Source organism: Paramormyrops kingsleyae, chromosome 13 (assembly GCF_048594095.1).
Source record: "Paramormyrops kingsleyae isolate MSU_618 chromosome 13, PKINGS_0.4, whole genome shotgun sequence".
In the NCBI taxonomy this organism is placed as follows: Eukaryota; Metazoa; Chordata; class Actinopteri; order Osteoglossiformes; family Mormyridae; genus Paramormyrops; species Paramormyrops kingsleyae.
In genome coordinates, this window is record NC_132809.1 from 16,662,873 (window position 1) to 16,685,607 (window position 22,735).

The following is a 22,735-nucleotide window of genomic DNA, read 5'->3' on the forward strand; positions in this document are numbered from 1 at the left end:
TGGCCAGCTGAGGTTGTGCTTGGCGGGCTTGGGGATGCAAGGCTGGTGACACAGCAATCAGTCGAACAGGCAAGGGGATAATGTCCACCCCCCACGCATTAATAAAAAGCTGTATGGGCAGCCATTAGCTTCTAGCACTCGGTGACATCCCCAAGCGGAACCTTCCCTCTGTTCCCTCTGAGGGAATCATTCAGTTCAGCAAGAAGCTTGAACTGTATCAGTGGGTGAGCATGTAAAACAGGAAGCTTAATAAGTCACCAGTGTAAAAGCTAACCAATTATTCACTGAGTGAGCTGGGGAGTGGGGGTGGTAAGGATGACTTGGTTTTGGTGGCCGTCTGCAAACCCTAATTAAGTCTCAGCTTAAACATTTAACCACTGTTAAGACAAGCATGAAACCATGAAACACTGAACCAACAAGAATCGAAAGTTCACGCAGCCCTGCGTGCCACACGTCATGCTAGATGAAAGTCACTGGGTAAATGACAGCAGTTAAACTTCAGTCATTACCAGCTTTTAGTCTACTTAAGCTGGACTCTTCTTTGGGTTCTTAAGACATTTTGTTTGACAGAAGGATCTAAAGAGCATTATTATTATTTCAAAGGCCCCTGGGAATCAAAATGGACCATTTGTCTAACGAGCGTCCTTTACGCGTTAGTCACGAAACACTGAAGCAGACGGGGCAAACACTGGGTTTTGAATAACCCAATAAAGGCAGAAGTGAAAGGTGAAGATTTCACATACACAATGACTATTCAGGCCGGCGAAAGCTCAGCTTTCCAAAGGGGGAGGGCCCCCACTTCTTGCCCCCAGGTGCTGCGGCTTCTGCAAGACGGAGGCAGCCCCAGTCACGCAATGCGCTGCCCTTCCCACCCCCGTCTGCTGAAGGGCGTGACCACTGCGCGTCTCACTGGCCGCCCACAGACACGCCATTCCCGTTTCCTCTGTGACGGCTTCAGCTTGGCCTTAAACAACGCCTCGTATGTCAAAACAAAAGAAAAACAAGTTTACATTAGCCTGAGCTGAGCTGGGCCTTGAAGATGTTTGCTAGAATTAAGAGGCACAATGGCAAACAGACCAAGTGACGCCAGGGAGGGGGTCCCTGCAGGTCAAAAAAAATGTGTGAGGTGAGCTAATGCAGCCGCTCCATTTAAGAGCGGACGGGGCGATACGGAGGGGTCTCGAGAGCAGGGTGGGTGACCGGGTGTACACTGTCCAAAGTGGTAAGCTCGCTACAGTGTCATCGCCCCCCATGTCTTGCCACATGAACAGGGCATCTGCATGACGGCGAGATCAGAGTTGCACCTTACTGCCCTTACAGTGCCGGTGTGGCGTGCCAGACCCATGAAGAACAGTGGTTAATTTTTAAAAAAAACATTCAAGACTTCCGCCTCAAAAGCCAGACCCGTTATTTACTGAGTGAGCAAAATATTTAAGTGGTTTCACAAAACATCCGACCATTTTAAAGGTCTAAAGTTCAACAAGTAGCCGCGGTGTAATGCAGCTGCCTCCAAATCTGCGTTTATACGGTGATGCAACTGTACCCGAGATGTCCGAGTCAGAATGAGAGAGGCGTCCCGGCCTGGATGTCAGCTCCTGCGGTGGGGGACTCTGTGTGTGTGGAGGGGAGGCCCCCGGCCCCTTGCCAAGTCTGCTGTTAACAGCCTGACGATTTTCACAAGGTCCCCCAATTATTCTGGGCCCGGTAGCCTGTTGTGGCCAGAGACTGGATGATTGATGTTTTTTCACAGTGTTTGGGATCCGAACAAGAGAAGTTCATTTGGGTGGCCTTTGATATGATAATCAGGGCCATTTAACAATAGATGTGGCAAAAAGAGTCATTAAACAAACAAAACTCACTATATTATGTACTGAACACACTTAATCTGAGGTTAGTTAAAATGTACGCTATGTTGAAACAACACGGGGAAACAGCCTCATTCAGAGGACGTTTTTCATTTGGTAAACATATTCCCCCACAGTTCGCCGTGGGGGGGGGGGGGGCAGTTAATAAACGAGAGAACTCGTACGTATCCCCCACTTTAGGATTTAAGACTTGACACTGCCAGTGTGGTACCATGGGTCTCTGTGAAGAGCAACAAGCTGTAAAAGTACACAAACATCCATAGAGTTAAAGTTCATCATAACTCTCCTTAATACTAGACTTTAAAACAGGTTTTGCCAATGACGACTATTTAAATCTGAAGTCGACCGCGCTTCCACAAACCAAAGAAAACGTATAGCTCATTCACTACACGGCCAAAACAAATGTTATAGTTTTAAAGATTTGGCAGCTACTCTGAATATGGCTGCCTTTTATCCACAGGGGAGGCTGTGAGCGCTGGATCGAGGGGCTCAGCACCGAAAGCGGCTCAGAGGAAGGGGTCTGTTTCCCAACACACCGCTACTAACGGGAGAATTACAATGTAATCACCTGCAGGGATTTCAAACGATCCGATGCGCCGGGAGTGGAAACTTTACAGCGATCCCTTTGACACACTGTGACTTTGTTTCTGTGACAGCGTACAATGTACGAAGACACGATTTTAATAGCATGCATCTGCAGCCCTCTATAGCCGCGCATGAATAAACACAGTGATCTGCTTGTGTGTGTATAGTGTGTGCTTATAACCGTGCCAAAATTGATTTGCACCCTGAGCACTACACTCGAATGGATCCCACTGATTTAGGAAAGCGTCCAAATGTAAATGATCCGAAACGTATTGAACAGAAAACTGTACCATGCCCAGAATAAAACAACTCACGGCGGTCTGATTACACAATCTCCAAACTGCTAACGCATATTAGATTAACTACTTACTGTACACATCGTCCGCAGTATACTTAATACTACGTTAAAACAATCGATTTTATTACCAGTTACTGGGAAATCACTGTTAAGATATTTGACCACTATTGTGGAAAAGCAGCATAAATATCAACACACACCCTCTTGGTACGAGTGAACTTCGTATGTTTTCCTCGGATTCAAACAGGGCAAACAAAAGCTCTAGCAGTTTACCTGGAGATTTCCATACAATCCTAAAATATATCGGGTCTTCTTGGAAGTACGGCGAGTTTATTTTGACAATCCGGGGCAGCATATGAAAAGATTTCCTATTTCTCCTCCCGGCTCCCACAGGATGCATTCGCTTCTTTTCCAGTCCAAGTTACGGACCCACCAAATTAATTCCGGCTTCTCTAAAAACTACCTTTTTGCTGCAAACTCTCGTCAGTCCACTTCGTCTTAGGATGGGTTTAAAGCTTTCTAATCTTCAAAGCCCGGGACCGATCGAATAGCACCGCGGCAGCCCCCTTCCCCCTCATCTCACCATCCCCCAGCCATTAAGTTCACAAAACCATTTAACAAAATACGAAGTGAGCTCTGGCACGGAGATCCCACTGCAGCTTAAAAGGAGGGTAACATTTTGCACACTTCGGTATGAAAATGGCACAGTATATATGTAGCGTATAGCTTATGCCGTTTCTCTAATGCATGTACTGGGCTGTGAGAGCCCGCTTTCTCCCGTAGGTTCGCCTCCGCTAGTAACACTTTCTCGCACACTTCGCGGACCTTTCTGGCTTCAGGTCCAGTCTAGGCTCCTGCAGCGGATTTCTCGCCAATACCCGTCCAAATGCGCCACTCACCTCATCTGATTAGGTATCTCTCTTCGGCATGTACCGCTTCGAAAAGATAAGATAAATCCGTAATGCGAAGTCGCCCCAACTTCTGGCTGTGAGGACTAGCCCGGGATGAAAACAAACTGATCCACGGCGAGCGGTGTAATCCGATCCATTCTGACTCGGTCCATTAAGGGACCAGCCTACCAATAAGCCGCGACGTGCACGGGCTCGGCTCCCTCCCCCAGCCCCCTCTCATCTGCTTTTACCCTGGATATTGGCTCTTCTTCCTGCTCGGCTGCTTCTTTTTTACTCGATCAGTGAGGCGCCCGGACCACGTTGAATCCCCCCCCCCCCCATTTTAAACCCATCCCCCACCTAAAAGACGCAGTAAAACCTTACAACAGATTTTTTTTTCTTTTCAGAAAAGGGGGTGATAGGGAGCAGTCACAATAGTCACTGCACTTTCCCCCAATTATTACGGTTGCGACTATATAAATTCTGAGCAATCTGTTCCTTTCGTTTTACCCCAGAAGAAGCTCAGTCCTATGTAAAGGTTCCTGAAAGGTAGTTTTTAGTTTGATGTATGATGTAGGCTTATATAGGTTTAAATGTAAGAGTTCGTGCAGAGTTCAGTTTAATAATCTGATCTAATAATCTACTTTAATAACCACTGTTCTAAGAGCGCAAGTGTATTTTAGTAGATTTACAAACGAAGGCGCGTGGATTTTTGGAAAGTTGTTTATGCTCAGTTATTTTCCCGGCTGTATTGTTTAAACAAAGTAAAAATAACAGTTATAAATACTTTTAAAGATCTGCGCTGGTGAATTACAAGAGATGGTTTCAGCAGACAACCGTAGCGTTTACTAATGTGGTTATAATGTATGCTTAACAATTTCCACGATTTTTTTACAACACTATTTACGCTTTTCATTTTCTTTGATCTTGTTTTCTTTAGATGTAGAAATCGATAGATCTCTTAATACGGAGAAGCGTTCAAACAGTATAAATGAATTGAAACGCAATTTACGTCTGTATATTACACATTTAAATTAGTTTGTGCTTTCTGTTTTCCCCGCTATAAATACGTAATATCTAACTTATAGGCAAGGGTGTGTAATATAATGTGCTTACCATGACATCTGCGAAATATTCTCACGGTGAATGCAAGAAATACTACGCTACTTTGACACGTTTGTAGCATTCTAATTCTTATATGCAGTAATAATAGCAATGATAACTGTGAACCGTGTTCTCGTGTAGAAGAATGTGCCTCGCTTCGTTTTGGGCGAACGCCTTGCTCCAATGGCAGCTGTCAGGATATAGCCCATTAGCCTAGTTTGTGGGGCAGTGGTGTAGGTGGCCTGGCCAGTGTATGAAACTGGGGTGAGAAATGGAAAAGCCCGTCCATAAGAAATTCTATTCCGACTAGGCTGTCACCAAGATTATTCCGGAAAATCTGGGTTGCGGGCGATGGTCCACAAGGGCCAATGAATGCATTGCTATTATATTTATGCAGATGGTGTGATTGACACTTTGCGACATCCTCCCTCAGGAGGGCCACGTAGCAAACGCCTGTCGTTCATGAATGGCGAGAGCACAGTCTCAAAGAAGGGCAGAAACGCCAGCCGACAGGGAGGTTTGGTAATGGAGGGAGAGCAGGCGGGCAGTGAGGGTTACAGGAAGGCACACGTGCACGCATGTATGAATTATAATCGCGCGAAATAGCTTGGTGTAGTGGAGGTCTGGGCCAGGCAGCGCAGCATGGCGGCTCAGGTCAGCGGCTTCGCTTGGGAAAGACCAGCTTCCGCTGCAACTGTTCTATTTGTGTGATTCGTCTATTTCCGTCATGTGTGCGGAAGATCTCTCCCTGTCCCACTCGCGCAGGAGAGCTTGTTCTGGTCTCTCTGGCTTGCGCTAACCAGCACTTTGGGGTAAATGTGGAAGTGGCTTAACAGATGTAAGAACAGCCACCCCCCACTCCTCTACGATTGCACCTGAGAGACAGACCCCCGTTAGCATCTGTGAGCATTCAGATGCGATGATCTGGCAGTAACTGCCCAGCTTCCAAACTCTACTTCAGCACTTTGTGTCAATAGCACCATGCCCGCCAGCCACTCTGAATGGAGGACATCTGGGGGGGGACACACACCACATTCCCCGTCCAACCGCAGGGGCCCATAGCCCCTGGATGTGACACGACCGTTACTAGCCAAGTGGGTAAGAAACCTGATTTACGAGTAAAAAGTTGTTTTGTCTTTCCTATCACATTTACACTCATTTAGCAAATATGAATGGGCCAGGTAATGCATCAGAAACACACAGCTATCATGGAGCCAACCTGGTTACAGGTGCTGCTAAGATGAGCTTCCAGTGAGTGACCAGTAACAAGTGGAAGATACCACTGGAAAGGAACTATACAGTGCACTGTTAGAACCTAAATCCAGGGAAGCTACTTGATTCAATAACTCCAAGAAAATCTAGTAGGAGCAAACTATAGCGAAGTATAAGCTCAATATACCAAGAACAGAAAATAATTAAGATGGATTGTTCTTCATTAAACGTCGACGTGTAAGATGTGTACAAGTGTGACAGGTCATGTGATTAAACATAACATGTGACATGCATGATAGAAATGGCTGTACTGTTGGTGTGCTGCTCGGAGGCCGGCCACCCCGACTGACATGAGCGCTGACGCACTCTCGCGAAAACCTCAGCGTGTGTCAGCTTCCGGCCTTTCTTCCCACAGGACTCGAGTGAAAGGAGAGGAGGATTCCTCATTGAAAACATTATGTAAAACTCTGAGCCGTCGCACAGTGCAGGGTAAGTGGCTCAGAAAATGGCTGCAGGGTTAGAAAGTAATACGAATGACACATCGAGAGCCAGTTCCTATCGCGCCAAATTAAGAAACAAAACCCTGTCTTTCCCACAAACAAAAAGTCCAGCAGCGTCAACTAGCAATGTCCAGTGGTGAAGCACCATTGATTTTCTGTCCCACTGTAGAATCAGGGTTGGCATGGAAACAAATGGAACACTAACATCTTGCCATGTAGGGTGCGTGTGTACAGGGTGTGTGTGTGTGTGTCACCTGGATCACTGCGTCTGTCTCAGGAATTCAATCCTATTCACCCTTTGTTAGTGGATCAGGTTCATACAAGTTAGTATCCACCCAGGTTGGCTGAAACAATCATTTATCAATTTATTTGTTTAAATGGGATGACAGCTTAATGTAACTGTTAATTTATGGCTACAAGAAAGGTCACTTTAAATCCCAGTGGATAAAAACAATCAGTCCTTTGAGAAGGACACTTTAGGACCTCTTGGCTATATAAAAAGGCTAAATACTGAACTATATATGTAGCCAGACAAAGATGTCTGTCTGGCAAGAACTTTGAAATCATAACAGTTACGACCCGGAACCGCACTGATTTGGCATGACGCCATGTGGTATTACTGGAAGAGGCACAGTGGCCGTTTTTGGCTGCTTGTCCTCAGGATGACATCACTTGTTCTCCCGTAATTGAGCGCAGCTCAGAGGTCGAGCATAACAAACAACGACCGCGGCATCCATCTTCACTGTGGTCCAGCCAAAGCTGTTATCTCAGGCCTCTACAGAGACAGGAGAACGATCCCATCTAACATGTCTCGCATCCGCTGCGCTCCTTTTTTGTGGCGTGCCGTGGAAATTTGGTGTGTCGCGGAGGCTGACGGCGCGGCAGATGTTCTGCCCCTGCAAGTAATTATTCAAGCGGGATAAGGAGCGCCGCCGGATCGATAAGGCGCTCCATCCTGCCTTTGCAGCGGCGCCGGGTGCCTTTCTGACCCACACTGAAGTGCTGTTTTTACAGAAGCAATCATGAAGGGAATAATCCCCAGGTTACTTATGGGGAGGAGAAAGGCGGTTGGGGGGTGGGGGCTTTTCTGTTTCCTGTGTTGGTGTAAATCTGACTCAGTCTCACCAATGGCTTCTCCCTGATGATGCGGAAGGAACCTACAACATAACTAATATTAAGTTGCTCCAAATGCCAAACGAAGACATTTCCAGTGGTGAGAAAATGGATTTACTGGTTCATTTGGACGACAAAGAAAGGTGCAGCCAGAGTGCACAGCCATACGACTGCATATCTTAAAAAAAAAAAAAAATCCAATATTACCTGTCGCTAATTACAGTGCTGTGTGTTGTCTTCAAAACACAGCAATCTGCTATCAGCTCAGTGGCAGGCAGAACACTCGCTTTACGCAGGTGTGGTGGAAAATGCTTTTAAACTCCCTGGGATTATTCGGCTTTGACGTCCGGCTGCCGTCAGTGTGGCGTGCCAAATAGACAATAAGTGACATTTTGTTGTAATCTCATTTATGTTTGCTAACTTTAGGTACATTCAGCTCTTTGCCAAACCCCTGGGTAATAAAAAAAAAACACAAAATACAGAGAAAATGGAGACATTACTTGAGAAATGTGCCTGACATTTTCGGGTCATTTCTTATTCACCAGTCTCTCTGTAATCCATATCTGTTTTTCGTTCCACTGGTTGCATTACAGCTCAGAAACAGACGAGCCAGTGCAGAAATGCATGTGACTCCGGCCTGATAGATCATCCTGCTGTAAGTCACACAGCCCTCTGCTCTTAATGCTTCGCACTGTGTTCCATGTCAGCTGTTACATCTGGGACTGTTAAGTATTTAGCCTATCAGACTTTTGCCCTAATCTTTAATGTGCGATCTGTGATTTCCCTATGCGTTTGTACACCACATTGAGGAAAACGGTGAGACTCAGAGGTCAGAAAATGTCTGTCGCCTCAGACTTGTCATCAAACAGCCTCCACCTTTCTTCCTTGAACGTCCACCTGCTGACCCTACGCCTGATTAAGGTTTGTGACGATTATCCACACAGCATGTTTCACTTCTGTTTTAGCAGCACATTCCCCTGGAATATGGAGTCTGGCCCTCGCTTCCATGCGTGTGTGTGAAGGGGGGGGGGGGGGCGGGGGGTTCAGGTTCTCACCCCCACCATTACCAGACAGAGTAACCCTGTTTGCAGCCAGCAGTGCCCACTTCCACTGTAAATTTAGATATCTATTTGTGGTTCAGTATCAGCCCTACCCCTCCCTAGTTGGACAGGTGCTGGTGGGAGAAGTGGTGACAGGCTTGGGGGGGGGGGGGAGGGGCTTGGCTGTGGGCAGCTGGCACATTCTCAGACTGCCCCGCGGGTCCCCAATTTGGAACGGCCCTCTCAGGGCAGCCAAATTGCCCTGTAACTGACCGGGCGTGAAAAGCAGCTCTAGCCAGCGGTCAGGGGCTCCATACGGTGGGGGGAAAGCCCCCCCCGGATAAACCGCTGGCTGCCTTTGACACGCCGAGTGTCTTACAAGAAAAGCCTTTTATCAACTAACTTTCAAAACCACCTTTTTTTGTTTTATGATCTTCTGAAACTCCAGGTTTGTAAATTTAAAGCCTTTTGCTTCCCATAAAAACTCACGAACAGTCATATTAAGAGAAAATGACAAAATGGGCATCTTCGTTTTGTGTGGCGGTTAACTTTATGGAATAGGTGTGTGTCTCTGTCTTTTACTCCTCAGTTATAAATACAGTTTAGAACTTGGGAAACTAGCTTCGATTCAGACGTCGCAGACCCTGTACTTCTCCTGCAGACCACGATCTCTCCCTGTACGCACCATCTACTGGGACAGCGAGGCCCCTCTCAGGCGCTGACATGTGGACAGGAAGTGGCAGGCTTACCGGAGCCCTGCATCGTGACTGACATTTACATTCACGGTCCAAAGGAATGTCAACGGTTCTTGGGGCAAATGCTCACGTGCAAATAGGTATCTGCAGAAGAGCAAATGACCAGAAAGGCATTAACAGGATGACTTGCATAATAAAGCCCCCCCCCCATTAGCATTAGCATAGCCTGGAATTGAATTGTAAAGGGTGGGTGTTCTTTAACCCTGGTTTCAGGTTGGTGTGGAGCTCTTTGCACATGCAAATGTACCTCATGCTGACTCTTACCCAAAGTGCGGAGAAATGTGTGCGGAATGTTATCCATATAAAACAGTAAAAAGCAGTACAGGAGAAAGGCATACGAAGGCAATTAAGGAAACCCTACAAGGGCCCAGATATTCTACAAAAAATTAATCTACTTAATCTATTCCATTCGGCTTCCACCCCACCCTATATGTCCTTATTTGGTTTGCAGTTTCTTTTTTCTTCCCAAAGTGACTTTTCAATCCATTTACGCAGCTGAGAATCTGATAGCTGCACATGGACAGGTGCTGGATTTTGTAATGTTTTTGTATTTTTTCAGCATACAGGCTTTCCTTTCAGGCACACTGATAGGCTGATGTATCCCCACGAGGCACGGGGCCGGTCACCTGCAAGTTGGAACAGGCCGCTGTCCCGTTTGATCGCACGCATGTTGCGGGGGTGAGCGGCCGCACCTGGTGCCCTGGGTTGGGGTGGAGTAAAGCTGGAGCAGGCCGCCTCTCTTTAACCTCATGCAGATCGGTGTGTAACTGATGTGCTTCCTCTACCCCCGCTGCCCGGCTAGGATCTACAGGGGGCCACACGCAACCGCTCATCGCTGTTGTGAACAGGAAGAGATTATACAACACGCAGTTAATGGTACGTTGCTGTGTGGCGTCATCACAGCTTAACATCCAAACCCAGAGTTCTGCCATCAGGGGGAGGATGGGGGCGTGGCCCCCAGCCATCAGTGGGGGGTGGGGGCGTGGCCAGAGCCTTTACAACTGATGCCGCAATGGTCCCAGTGATCTATTCACATCATATTAGGCAGCAGACAGCACTTTGACATGCCTTTCAGAAACCCCTATTAAGGTGCTAACCTTAGCTGACCTTCATTGATCCAGCCAAGTGTGTAAAATGGGTGGCACGCATAAGGTGTTTTGCAAAAAAAAAAAAAATGTCGACTTGGCAAGAAAATAATAATCACTATGTCTGGGGAAAGATTACTGACAGATAAGCTGTTTTTACTTCTCTGTGGGGCAGGTAGGACGGGCGTGTAATTACATTCAGCAGGACGTTCTTTGATGTCGGGCCCCGTATCACAGGCCGTCCCCGTTTTATAAGTCACTGCAGTGCTGTGGGGGAGTAACGTCTCCAAACCTCTACAGGGCGCCAGGAAGCCCACTTCACCCACTCATGGAGTTTGCCTTGACATATGGGATGTTGTGTGAGAGGCTGGTGCTGCTGAATCCACCAGGAGCGAGCGCATGGCACAGGGACGTCATTCCTGCCCAAAGCCGCCGTTTTTTTTTTAGGCTGCACTCTGTTTAATGCTGTGACAGATGTTGTGGAGCGAGGATCACCTCTGGAACAGGAGGTATGTGTTTCCTCCAGTGAGAATCACCTACACTCACTGCACCATTTCAAGGGGGGGCTACAGCCAAAGGGGGGACTATCAGAAGCGGCACTTCTTGGATACAAACGCTCTCAGAGGTCTGACATTAAGCACCTAGGATGGCTAAATATTGATGACGCTAGTCCTCACATCAGTATTCCTTTCACCCGGACAGCAAGTCGGTCTGGATGTTCGATGGTCATAAATTCTTTTCTCTACACCTTTCAGTCTCCCATCAGGACTCCTCGTTAGGGTGGAGAGGCAGAGGCCATTTTAACCGCTCGGCTTAAAGGAGCGACATGGGAAAACAGCTCTAACTCATTCACCTCAACGTGTGTGTGTCTGTGTGCGTGCGTGTGCATGTCCGTGTTTGTGTGTGTCTGTGCGTGCATGTGCATGTCTGTGTTTGTGTGTCTGTGTGTGTGTTTGTGTGTGCATGTCTGTGTATGTGTCTGTGTGTGTGTATCGACCAGAATCTTCCAGGCAGATGCTGCTGTGAGGTGACGCATTCCCATGCAAAACAATGCAGTATTGATTTTGTAATGATACAGGGATCCAGGAAGTCCACACACCAACATGGTTTACCCTTGAAGGCCTGTCGTATGCAGGCGAGGAGTGCTGGAGGAAGAAGGCTCAGCGTGTGTGCGTGCACACATGTGTGTAAGTGTGTGTGTGTGTCTGTCTGTGTGTATCTGTTTGAGTGTGTGCATGTGTGTGTCGGTGTGTGTGTCTGTGTGTGTATGCGTGTGTGTCTGTTTGTATGCGTGTATTTCTGTTTGTATGCATGTCTGTGCGTGTATCTGTGTGCAGGTGACTATGTATCTGTGTGTATCTGTGTGTGTCTGTATGCATCTGTGTTTGTGCGTGTGTCTGTGTGTATCTATGTGTGCGTGTGTCTGTGTGTATTTGTGTCTGTGTGTATTTGTGTCTGTGTGTGTATCATTGTGTGTGCATGTGTCTGTATGTATCTATGTGTGCGTGTGTCTGTGTGTATTTGTGTCTGTGTGTCTGTGTGTATTTGTGTCTGTGTGTGTATCATTGTGTGTGCATGTGTCTGTATGTATCTATGTGTGCGTGTGTCTGTGTGTATTTGTGTCTGTGTGTGTATCATTGTGTGTGCATGTGTCTGTATGTATCTGTGTGTGTGTATCTTTGTGTATCTGTCTGTGTGTGTGTCTGTGTGTATCTGTGTGTGCGTGTATCTGTGTGTATCTGTCTGTGTGTGTATCTGTGTGTATCTGTGCGTATCTGTCTGTGTGTGTATCTGTGTGTATCTGTCTGTGTGTGTGTATCTTTGTGTGTGCGTGTGTCTGTGTGTATCTGTGTGCGCGCGTGTCTGTGTGTATCTGTGCGTGTGTGTATGTGTGTCTGTGTGTGTGTGTGCGTGCTCATGAGAATGGATATTTCATCACGTTTATCTATATCCTGCTTGTTTTCCCTCATCTCCACATACATCAGACTCGCAAGCCAAATAAGGAAACATCATCACTTAGCATTTTTATGCAGCAGCTTATATTGTTATTTTATTCTCTGTTTAATGTACCCTTAAAAAAAAAAGACCGCTATGAATATTAAGTTGGAGAGTGAATGGGCTCTCCTTTCGTGCCAGATGCCTCCGGGTGGTAACTTTATCTCCCATTCTGTGGTTATGCCCTTTCCACAGACTAAGTGGAGTCATTCACGCCGGGGGGGGGGGGGGGCGGTGGTATCAGCAGGGTTTGTGTCCCCCCCCACCGATAAGGCACCCAAACCTTCTGATGACTTTGCCCGACCTCCTGAGTCCACCCTCTAAAAGGGGGTGAGGTTCAATTCCCCAGCTGCCTTTTTTTAGAGCGGAAATTGAGCGGCCTGCTAATTGTCCTTGGAGGAGTGTTAAAAAGTGCAGTGCTGCCCGAATGCGTCTGGCCACGGTTACATGAACAGCCGCCCCACGCCCCCTTTGTGTCTCTTGTCAGGCTCCTTCAGCCTCCTGTCACTTGACGACAGCAGAAGGGACACCGTTTGTGCTCCCGTATCACGCATGACGCCAGGAAAATGGCCCATGTGAACTGCACAGACTCCTTGGTGTAGGCCTGTAGGGAGTCCCGAGGGGGGGAGCCATGCCCTGGAGGACCCACTTGTGTGCCTGAGTCACTGTTTTGTTGCTGCAGGGGGCCTGGGCCGGGCGGACGTGATGCTCCTCTCGGATAATCCACTTTGCCTAATAAACGTAGCTGCTAAGTATTTGAACTCCGTCACTGCTAACTTTATGCAGCCCACCGCTGGGGCGTAAATCCTTTTTCGGGGGATTAAGCTCCACACTCCTGACGTATCACTTACAGTTAGCTCTCCACTCATAGCGTTTTCCTATAGATATCTCGAGGCACACTGAGCATACGCTTACAGCCCAGGTCATACAAACGCACATCGCATGTCCTGTCCTATCTACCCGAGACTCTCCTCTCACGTGGGTTGAAGGTCCGCACCTTGACATCTGAGCTCAGCGGCTATGTGTCACATGAGCAGGAAGAGTCCAGGGATGTTACTCACTTGGGGGGCCAGCAGTGAGACCCAGCGATTCCCGGAAAGTGCGGGTGAGCAAGCAGGATGAGTCGATGTCTGTGTGTGAATCACGTGGACTGTGAGGATGACCCCCCCCCCACACACACACACACACACACACACACACACCTCACACCTCCCTCACAGAGTTCAGTGGGTGTGGCCAGGCAGAGACTACAGTCTGAAGTTTGGAGTTGGATTTGATGTGGGAGGTAATTACCCCCAAACTGAGGAGAGTTCTGTTCTTAAGCAAGGCTACATGCTCTCTGGGAACCTTTAATTAAAAGTGAGTCAGAAAAAGGAGACCCTTTAAAGTCATTTAAAGGGAATTGGTGGTAGTGCAAGATGGATGATGGGAGTGAGGAGGGGATGTTGAGGTGTAGCCAGGCATGACCTGGGGAGGGGGTAAGGTGTGACCTGGCCAGGTGCGACTGATCAGTGGGCTGGCGAGGGCCAGCCCACGATCTGGGCTTGATGGGACACAGTTAATCCTTTGTTCTAGGGCAGTCCCCCGTCACCGTGCGTGCGTCCCCCGTCGACCTCCTGTGATTATCCAGCTCGATAGAGGTGGGCTTACCCTGCAACCCCCCCCCCCCACTTTACTCAATGTCCCCCCAAATCGCTCATCGCAGTAACCTGGATAGGGACAGCGGATGTGTAGCCGTGCTTCACTTAGCTGCTGCAGACGCATGAGAGTCTCAGCAAACACGCAAACCTTCCCGTTTTAAGAGTGGGCCTCGAAACGCACTCTTCTTTACTGTTTTTTTTTTTTACTCTTGGAACAGGAATGTTGAAAAGCCTTGGGCGGTTTTTAGGATAATCTCAGCCTCTTAATTTCTCAGTATCACGTGAGAAACAGTCCAAGCAAAACAGTCTCATGTTCCCCGTGTTCGTGTTTGCTGGGCCGGCCGACTGGCCGGCGGCCCTGTGGGGTGATACAGGCAGAGTCCCCCCCAGCAGGCAGGGCCAGCGCTTGGCTGTGAGCCCCCTCCCACTTTAATAGGAGCTGACAAGCCACTGTATCCCCCTGAGCTCTTTATCAGGGCCCCCCCGGGCCGGAATCCTTGTGGGATTTTACGGCCTGGAGATGGACGCCGCCTGCTGTCTCTCAGAGCCGCTTAACCCCAAACAAACTGACTTTCATTAACATTGTAAAAAAATATATATATATAGGATGGGGGGGATGCATCGCTTTACAGGACCGCAGGCCCAGCCTGCATGACGCCCCCCCCCCCACAAGCTTTCCCAACACATACATACACGTATAAGTGTCATGGAACGCAATCCGCTGAGTGGTTCCTCAGTCTCTGACTGGAGTGGGACGTTGGTAAGATGGCGGGTCTGTTTGTAGCATGAAGGAGGGTGCTGAGGCCGGCCTCTGGGCTGCCTGCCGCCCGCGGTCCCCGCGGTCACGCTGGCCCTATGGGAACTGCGCATAATTGGCTCTCAGAGCCCGAGCCATTCTAGGGGGCTGCAAATGGATCCTTCTCATGCAAGCCACCTTCTTTTCCTTTTGTTTTTGTTTTTATTTTTTTTCCCCCCATCCAGCTGTAAGCCGAAAGCATCCCTGTGCGGTTTTTTAAAAACACTCGCGCGGAACGTGATTAATGGAGCGGTGAAGAATCTCTCCGGGGGAGGGGGGAGCACGGGGTGGGGGGGAGGGGGCTGGTGGGATTGAGTATGCGATAAAAGATTTGAGTCAGAGCAGAGCCAGGAAACTCACATGGGATCAATTGCTCTCTTGGCAAGTTGGCGTGGACTCTGGGACCCCCCCCCGGCCTGAGCTGTATTTACCCCGTGATGGTATCTTTTGTGACGTTGATTCAGCAGTGCGAAATGAAAACAAGCCTGCCATGGCTGCTTCACTGACGGCGCATCGCATCGTGCGGCCTGGTCTCTATTCATTCTGCAGACGTGGAGTTGATCTAGGGGAGACTTTTTTTTCCCCCAAATGAAGCCACAGTGAAAAGCATTTCTTTAAATGGTAAAAAAAAGAAGTCTAAACATTAAATTCATAGCCAGAATCCTTTGACATGCATGAATGCGCACATATGCGTAACTCTGGGTGTCTGATTTAGTATGCGGTGAAAAGGTAGATTTTTATAATTGTGGGTGGATGTTTTTTGGCAAACCTTTGCGAAGTGGGGTGAGAGAGGGAGACTTCTGGGTCTGGCTGTAAACTGGAGCACTTCGCTGCTGTCTGCAGATGACCTTTGATGACCTGCTGATTCCCATCACTGTTCGTGTCTCTGTGCTCCTCAGGAGAGTGGTTTATATAGAGAGCTTACTGCCACTGAAACCCCCCGCCCCCCCGCCAGATAAAGCCGGGCCCCTCAGGAATGGGACAGGGCTGGGAGGGAACCTGGGGAGTCACACTCGTGGAGGAGGGCCTCGCCGTGTGACCATGGCTGCGTGGGCAGACCTGTCCTCTGCTTATGTGCTCAGGAGATGCTTCTGTGCGCCATCCTGTGGTGGGGAGATCACCTATCACTCCACGCACATGCTGGGGGCACTACCTGCAGTGGTAGCCTAGCCTAGCCTGCCTCCCAGCAGCCCCCCTTCCCCCCCAACCCACTGCATGAGCGTCCACAAGAAGCAGAGAGCTGATGAGCAAATGACAGATGCTTTTAAGACGACCCTGCTTTCAGCTGGGGTTCTGGGGTGTGTCAATGGAAGGACGAGGCAGAAATGCAGCAGCGTCCAGCTCCACTGCTCTGGGAAGGAGGGAGCTCTTAGTGGGGAGTGGGACCAAGGGTGAGGTTTGAAACTCCACGTAACATACTGAAAGAAACACACAAACGATAACGAATGATAAGCGGAAGCTAGGGCTGGGCAATTAATCGAAAATTAATCAAAACAGATATATAGAACCTCTAATCGATGTAATGTTGCCCATGTTGGTTATTTCGGCTTTTTTTTTTATACTTCTGTTAATACTTAAAAAAAATCTGTTCATACTTTCCCCAGTGTGTTCATGTGCTGTCCCCTTAAAAACATACTACCACGCCTGCTGTCACATGACTCCGCCCCATCCAGTCTGCGACATGGAAGCAGCATGGAGGAGAACTCAAACACCGAGCCCACTGAGCAACTCCAGCAGCTTGTGCCAAAGAAAAACGCCATGTCCGTCGTTTGGACACATTTTGGCTTTAGTGAAGACGACGCCAAACAAAAAGAGGTCAGATGTAAACACTGCAGAAGAACAGTTTCAACTCTCAAAGGTAATACCACCAATCGGTTTCAACACTAGCAATATTTAAAATACTGGAAGCCGCTTATAGTGATCAGGGTTATAGTGCTCAACCGCTTATATGGATCAAAAAGCTTGGGACAGAATCATTCCTGTACAAAAACTGTTTAAACAATTCGCTTATAGTAATCAAGTAATCCGCTGATAGTGTTCATTTTGTGTCTTTTTGTATGTAACATATGGAAAAAAATAAAATAATTCTACCTGAGGATAATGCTACATGCACAGAAAACATGACGAGCAAAAGAAATTAATTTTTTTCTCAATTTCGAATATAGAAAATTTATGATAAACTGGCAAAAACGAGCCACGAGATTCAGCAGTGAAACCACAGCAAGCTATATTTTATGTACTGCACTGTATTATAGCGCATTTTAATTATACACAGTTCAGTAATTTACTTTGTGCAGTACTGTAATTTGAAAAGCGTTTTTCAAACAGCTATACTGTATTTTGAAAGAGTTAATAAAATTCAGTAAATAGCGGCGTCCTTTTTATTACATATATTAGTGTAATAAATATGCAAATGTAAATTAGATGGTAGTCTGCCTACGACATTACGAAGAAGCTTATAGTGATCAGTTTCACCAGAAAGACATGATCACTATAAATATAGATTTTGCAAGAAACGCAAACTATTTATTTTCTATTTTTAGGGAACTTGCTTTTTACTTTAAAACTATAATGTGACCTTTTTCATAAGATGTTTTCATTTCAGGTGTTTTGTGCTTTGATTTCAGTTCGAAATATTTAATGAATAACCATAAATGGTTCATCTGTGTTTCCTTCAGTTATTTTAAAATGAAATAGATATAGTCTTTCATTAGAAAAAACATTCCCAGCTTTAATAGTTTTTAATAGTATAACAGCACAAACCTTGTCAATTAAATATGAGGGCAAAAAAAAAACAAAAAACTAAAAACAAAATAATCGTTCATTAATCGTGATATTCATTTGAAGTCATATTGCCCAGCCCTATTGGAAGCCCCCCTTCCGGTATCTCTCTCCAGTGCTCTGCCTCGGCTGGAGCGAGGAGGCGTTAGACGGCCTTTTAGAGACTATATTAGAAAAATTTTTTTTTTTTTGGGGGGGGGGGGGGGGGGGGCATAAAATTGGAAACAGGCTCACAGATATGCATGCAGATAACTGATCTGTGCACCATGCATGCGTGTGTGTGTTAGGGGTGGGTGGCGGCCAGGAATAATACCCCCATTTTTTCAGCAGGGGTGACGATAACAACGTCTGAGATGATTTTCCAAAATATCTTCATGGTGCACGAAAGCAGAGACCCAGCGGGTAAAAACCTTAGAGCCGCTTCCTGCATCTGCAGCGGAGTTTCTGCATGTTTTCCACAAAACAAAGAACTTGGCTGAGTGTCAGCTAGTCAGAGTTGGTTATCGTTTGAATCCCACCTCTTCTGTGTGTGTTTGTGTGTGTGTGTGGAGTTTGCATGTTCTTCCTGTGAGTTCCAGCCCCAGCCGATAGACATGCATGGCTCCGATAAATTGCCCATAGGGTAGGATTGAGTGGGTACTCTGTGAGGGACTGGCATCTCCTCCAAGGTTCCCCAGCCTGGTGCCTTGTGCTGCCTGGCATAGACTGAAGGCCACCCCATGACCTTGACCCACATGAATGGATGAAAGCTGCCTCACTACTGATGGGGAGCGTGTTTACACTGCTGCTGCCTGTAGCTTTATTTATATACGGCTAGAGTCATTCATAAATGTGTTTCATGGAGAAACCTCTTATTATGAAGGAAAGTGCACACAGCCCTTTCTGCAGGCCGCCAGAGCGAGGCCGTACTCCAGGTGGATTTGTTGAAACAGGGCTGCTGAGGAGACGGACTAAAGAGAATAGCAGGCTATTGAATTTATAGCCCCAGAACAAAGTAGCCACTTTAGTCAAAATGAACTATTATCCATTGTAATGTTCAGAATTAAACAGTGAGTGTTTCATTTTTCACGGACAGGCTGGGGTGTCCTCTGAGCTTCTCGGGAATTGCTCCAGGCTCACCTCAGACCTGTCCTGGGTGAGCGGCTCTGGGATAGATGTATGGAAATCGGCGGCTTTTTCTTGTTGCCGCTAACGGCGGGCCCTGGTGTCCTCCGTTAGATTAGCGCTGTCCCCCGGCAGGACATGGCCGGCCAGCTCCAGGGCTGCTGGCTGAGACGCGCAGACAGACGCGGCCAGGCTTCCTGATAAGAGGGCCAGCCCGGTGCTCCATCAGAATCCACCCAGACGGCGCCGCTTCACCACTGGGCTCGTTCTCTCTACTAATGTGATTATATTTAGCAGCGACCTCAGCTGTGTTCCTACCTGGCTGACGCGTTCGGCTTGGGACCGAGATCCCAGCGTTTTAAGGGTTAGGGCTCATACGACACATTTCAGCATGGTTATTTTTAACCATCCATTTTCGATACGGCTTATCCAGTACAGAGTCACACTGAGCCTGGGGGCAGGGAGGAATCCCCCACGACACAGGGGGAGCGCACACACACACACACACACACACACACACACACACACACACACACACGCGCACATGTAGGGTAAACATATTATGGGGACTGCTCATTCATTTCAATGGGAAAAATGCTAACGCTAGCTATGACAACCTTAACCGCTACCCTGCCCTAACCATAACCGTAAGTAACCTAACAAAATACAAGAGGTTTTGCATTTTTAGTTTTTTCATAGCAGTCACCGATTTTTATAAAATAGAGTTTTCCCTTATGGGGACCAGGAAACCGGTCCCCATAAGGGAAAAAAAACGGATATTTATCACGTTATGGGGTTGGGTAAACCCGCTCACACACACACACACACACACACACACACACACACACACACACACACACACACACACACACACAGCTGCAGGTGGGAACACTGGAGGTGTCAGGCAGCAGTGCTAAACCACCATAGATATTAAACCACCATGGATATTTAATCAATATAGACATTCAACCTCCATAGGTAATAAACCGCCATAGATATATAACCACCATATATATGAGAAAAGCTGTACGAATTCACAACAAATAGGTTAATACTGTCTATCTGCAGAGGCAGGCACTTATTTATCCCTGCTTGCTGTCAGACTGCCATGTACATAGATGCACCTATTCCTTTAAACGGTCCGGCCCCCTCCCCTGACCGAGTTGGAAAGTGCAGCCGGATAGTCAGTGGGCTCGGTGTGGGGGCACTCTCAGCGCAGGCCTGCTGTGTGCCCACTTATTTGGGCCTGATTGATGGCCACAGCCGTGATTAGCAGTGAGGGGGTGTCCTGCACTGTTATTACAGTGCTGCTCCCGGCCAGTGAAGCAAAGCAGCAGGGGTCCAATGAGAAAGAGCCACACTGACGCCAGGTGGCACTGACCGATGTCTGCCCGACTGCCGTTACCTGGGGAGGGGGGCACTGCCTCTGGCCGTGAGAGTGGATTGGTTCCCTGAGCAGACTCTGGGGAAGAGGGGGGGGGGGGTCTCTACTCTACTTGTTTATGGTTTTAATTCCTGAAGAGACATGCTGCAGTTGCATGTGTTTAGAGCAGTTTTAAAATCCGGTCATTTGACACTTCTCCCCCCCTCGTGCTGCTTGATGCTCGTGTCGGACACAGTAATCCTCCCGAGATTCAAACCAGCGACCTTCTGGTGTCGCGCACAAAGAGGCAGCAGACTGATAATGGGCTGTGCCCTTCTGACCCAGAATGTGACCCTGCACTCGTCACTCTATCTGCTTGTCCAGTGGTCACTCTCCCTTTTGGCATTTTGTTACCATCCCTGACTCAAGCGGGCCTCACATCAGAAAAAGAACGGGGCCGTCCCAATTCCCCTGTATCTGCCCTCCCTCCCTTCATCTGTAGTGGAACAGAAGGGTCATCTCAACTAGATAAATTACATAACTGCTACGCTGTGCTGTGTACCGGGTTGGAAGATGGATGGATTGAAAGCTTTATGTGTTTAGAGCAGTTTTAAAATCCGGTCATTTGACACTTCTCCCCCCCTCGTGCTGCTTGATGCTCGTGTCGGACACAGTAATCCTCCCGAGATTCAAACCAGCGACCTTCTGGTGTCGCGCACAAATATTTAGATATTTAGATATTTTATGTATGCATGTTTATATACAACAATAGTACAATAGATATTGATATGATTGTCATTCATTACCTAGGCAACAGGTAAGCTTTGACTGCACTCTGTGAAGCGCAGACTTGAAGGGGCTGCCATTAATTGACTTTATTCCTGTGTGACTTTATTCCTGTGTGACTTTATTCCTGTTTCAGCCACATTCACATTCCTTCTCATCACTTCAGTTGTCCTCATTGTCTGTTCTTCCTTTCGTTACATTTTATTCCCTCTGCTCCAAATGCATAAAGGAACATAGGAAAATAAACACGACCATAGTTACGTCCAGCTCGCAGTCTTTACTTGGGGTCGTAATTTCCGCACTTTAATATGGCTGTTAATTAGTTTTACTGCCCAAGGTGCTGTTTGGGTTTAATTGTGGTGCCGCAAAGTCCTTAGTGGAGAGATCATAACGATCCCTGGAGGTGGATTCCGTGTGAGACATTCAGATTTTTTGTCTTGCTCTTCTAAGCTTTTTTTTTTTTATTATTTGAAAAGAAAAAAAAACAGTAAAAAATGTTACATCTTAAACTTAGCCAGAGGAATGACAGCGTTGGTGTTTGCTAGGGGCGCCCACCACTTGGCCTGTAATGGGGGGGTTGCAAGGATGGCCTTGTACGCCATCTTGGTGCATTGTCAGTCATGGTAATGCTAGATATATTTTTTATGTATTGATTTGTCCTATTATTTATTTGTTTATTTACTTACTTATTCACTTCCAGTTCTGAGAATCCTAAAGGATCCTTTACCTTTGTCGCAAACATCGCTGTTGTTGCAGCTGACAACGGCACACCGGGCCATGATGAAAATGCTTAGCGTGGACGCTAAACCCTGAAACCCTCGTTTTTTTATTGGTCCGGAGTGGGCGGTGTTTCCTAGGTTTTGCCAGGGGTGCTTGATTAGCATACGCCGGCCCTTTACATTTATGCACAAATATTTGTAACCTAGACATTCTTGCATTTATTATCCAAAATTTTAATAGCATTCATTGATAGTGGTGGCTCCAAGACTTTATTAATTGTCGGTAAAATAACAGGAAATAACAACTCAAGTTTGACGGTAATAATCAGGCCAATAGTCCCAACCTTAGGCAGACACCGGTGGGCTGAATTAGTGAGCAGCAGAGCATTTGTGGAGATGGTGCAGGAACCGGAGACTGGGGGCTGGGCTGGCGGAGGGTTTAACGAGGCACTTTCTGAACGAAACATGGCCAGATGTTAACGAGACGCCTTCCAATGTGGCACTGGCCAGGTAGAACTTGTGAAGCTGATGGGAGTGTGTAGCTGAAAGGCTTGGGGGAGTGACACAGTGCAACAGGTACATAATTAAGGTCTGCCATCTCCCTTTGGTTCTGAAATGCATACAGGGAGCCAGTACCTCTGATTTTGCCTTGGACTTTAGTTCGAGAAACAGCGAAAATGGTCATTTGTCATTAATGCTGACTGTAAGATTTCAGTTTATATTCCATATTGGAAACATTAAAAAGACCCTAGTGGGTGAAACACAGTAAACCGCTGAGGAAGACTGGGTGTTTGGTAGCACCTAATGACAGAGACCTGTCAGCCATCTCTAACACGCGAAAATGCCGGCCTGCTTCTGGAAAATGCTCATTAAGGACGGTGTGTCTTTGCCGGCTCACTGAAGGAACAGGCCATAAATAAAGTCCCCTCATGAGAGAGAGGCCGTATCGATCACAGAAACATCACTCAGTCTATGGAATAGAGTTAGCATCAACTGGGACCTAGGAGTCTAGGCCTTATTCCGATATTTACTATAACCTCTGCACTTAATGTAATTAAAGTGGTTCCCACTCAACACAAGCTCTGAGGCAGTGATAAAGAAATA

The 22,735-nt window shown here is 47.4% G+C and overlaps 1 protein-coding gene and 1 long non-coding RNA gene across 6 annotated transcripts in view; one reads left to right on the forward strand and one right to left on the reverse strand.

Annotated features, from left to right (window-relative positions):
- The window catches only part of LOC111846704 (semaphorin-6D-like), a 70,590-nt gene that overhangs the window by 11,663 nt on the left and 36,192 nt on the right, over window positions 1-22,735 (reverse strand). For 3 of the 5 annotated variants that reach the window (XM_023817168.2, XM_023817169.2, XM_023817163.2), the window contains exon 1: window positions 3,648-3,901. The exons of 1 other annotated variant lie outside the window; for it this stretch is intronic. The gene's annotated coding sequence lies outside the window, so the exon portion shown is untranslated. Of the gene's footprint in view, window positions 1-3,647; window positions 3,902-4,754; window positions 4,774-22,735 lie in introns of those variants that run through there. One more of the 5 variants, XM_023817165.2, reaches the window with a different exon arrangement.
- LOC140578189 (uncharacterized) overlaps window positions 16,483-22,735 on the forward strand; it is a 39,432-nt gene continuing 33,179 nt past the window's right edge. Inside the window, exon 1 of the long non-coding RNA XR_011982246.1 lies at window positions 16,483-16,736. This is a non-coding gene — a long non-coding RNA (uncharacterized lncRNA). The remainder of the gene's footprint in view (window positions 16,737-22,735) is intronic.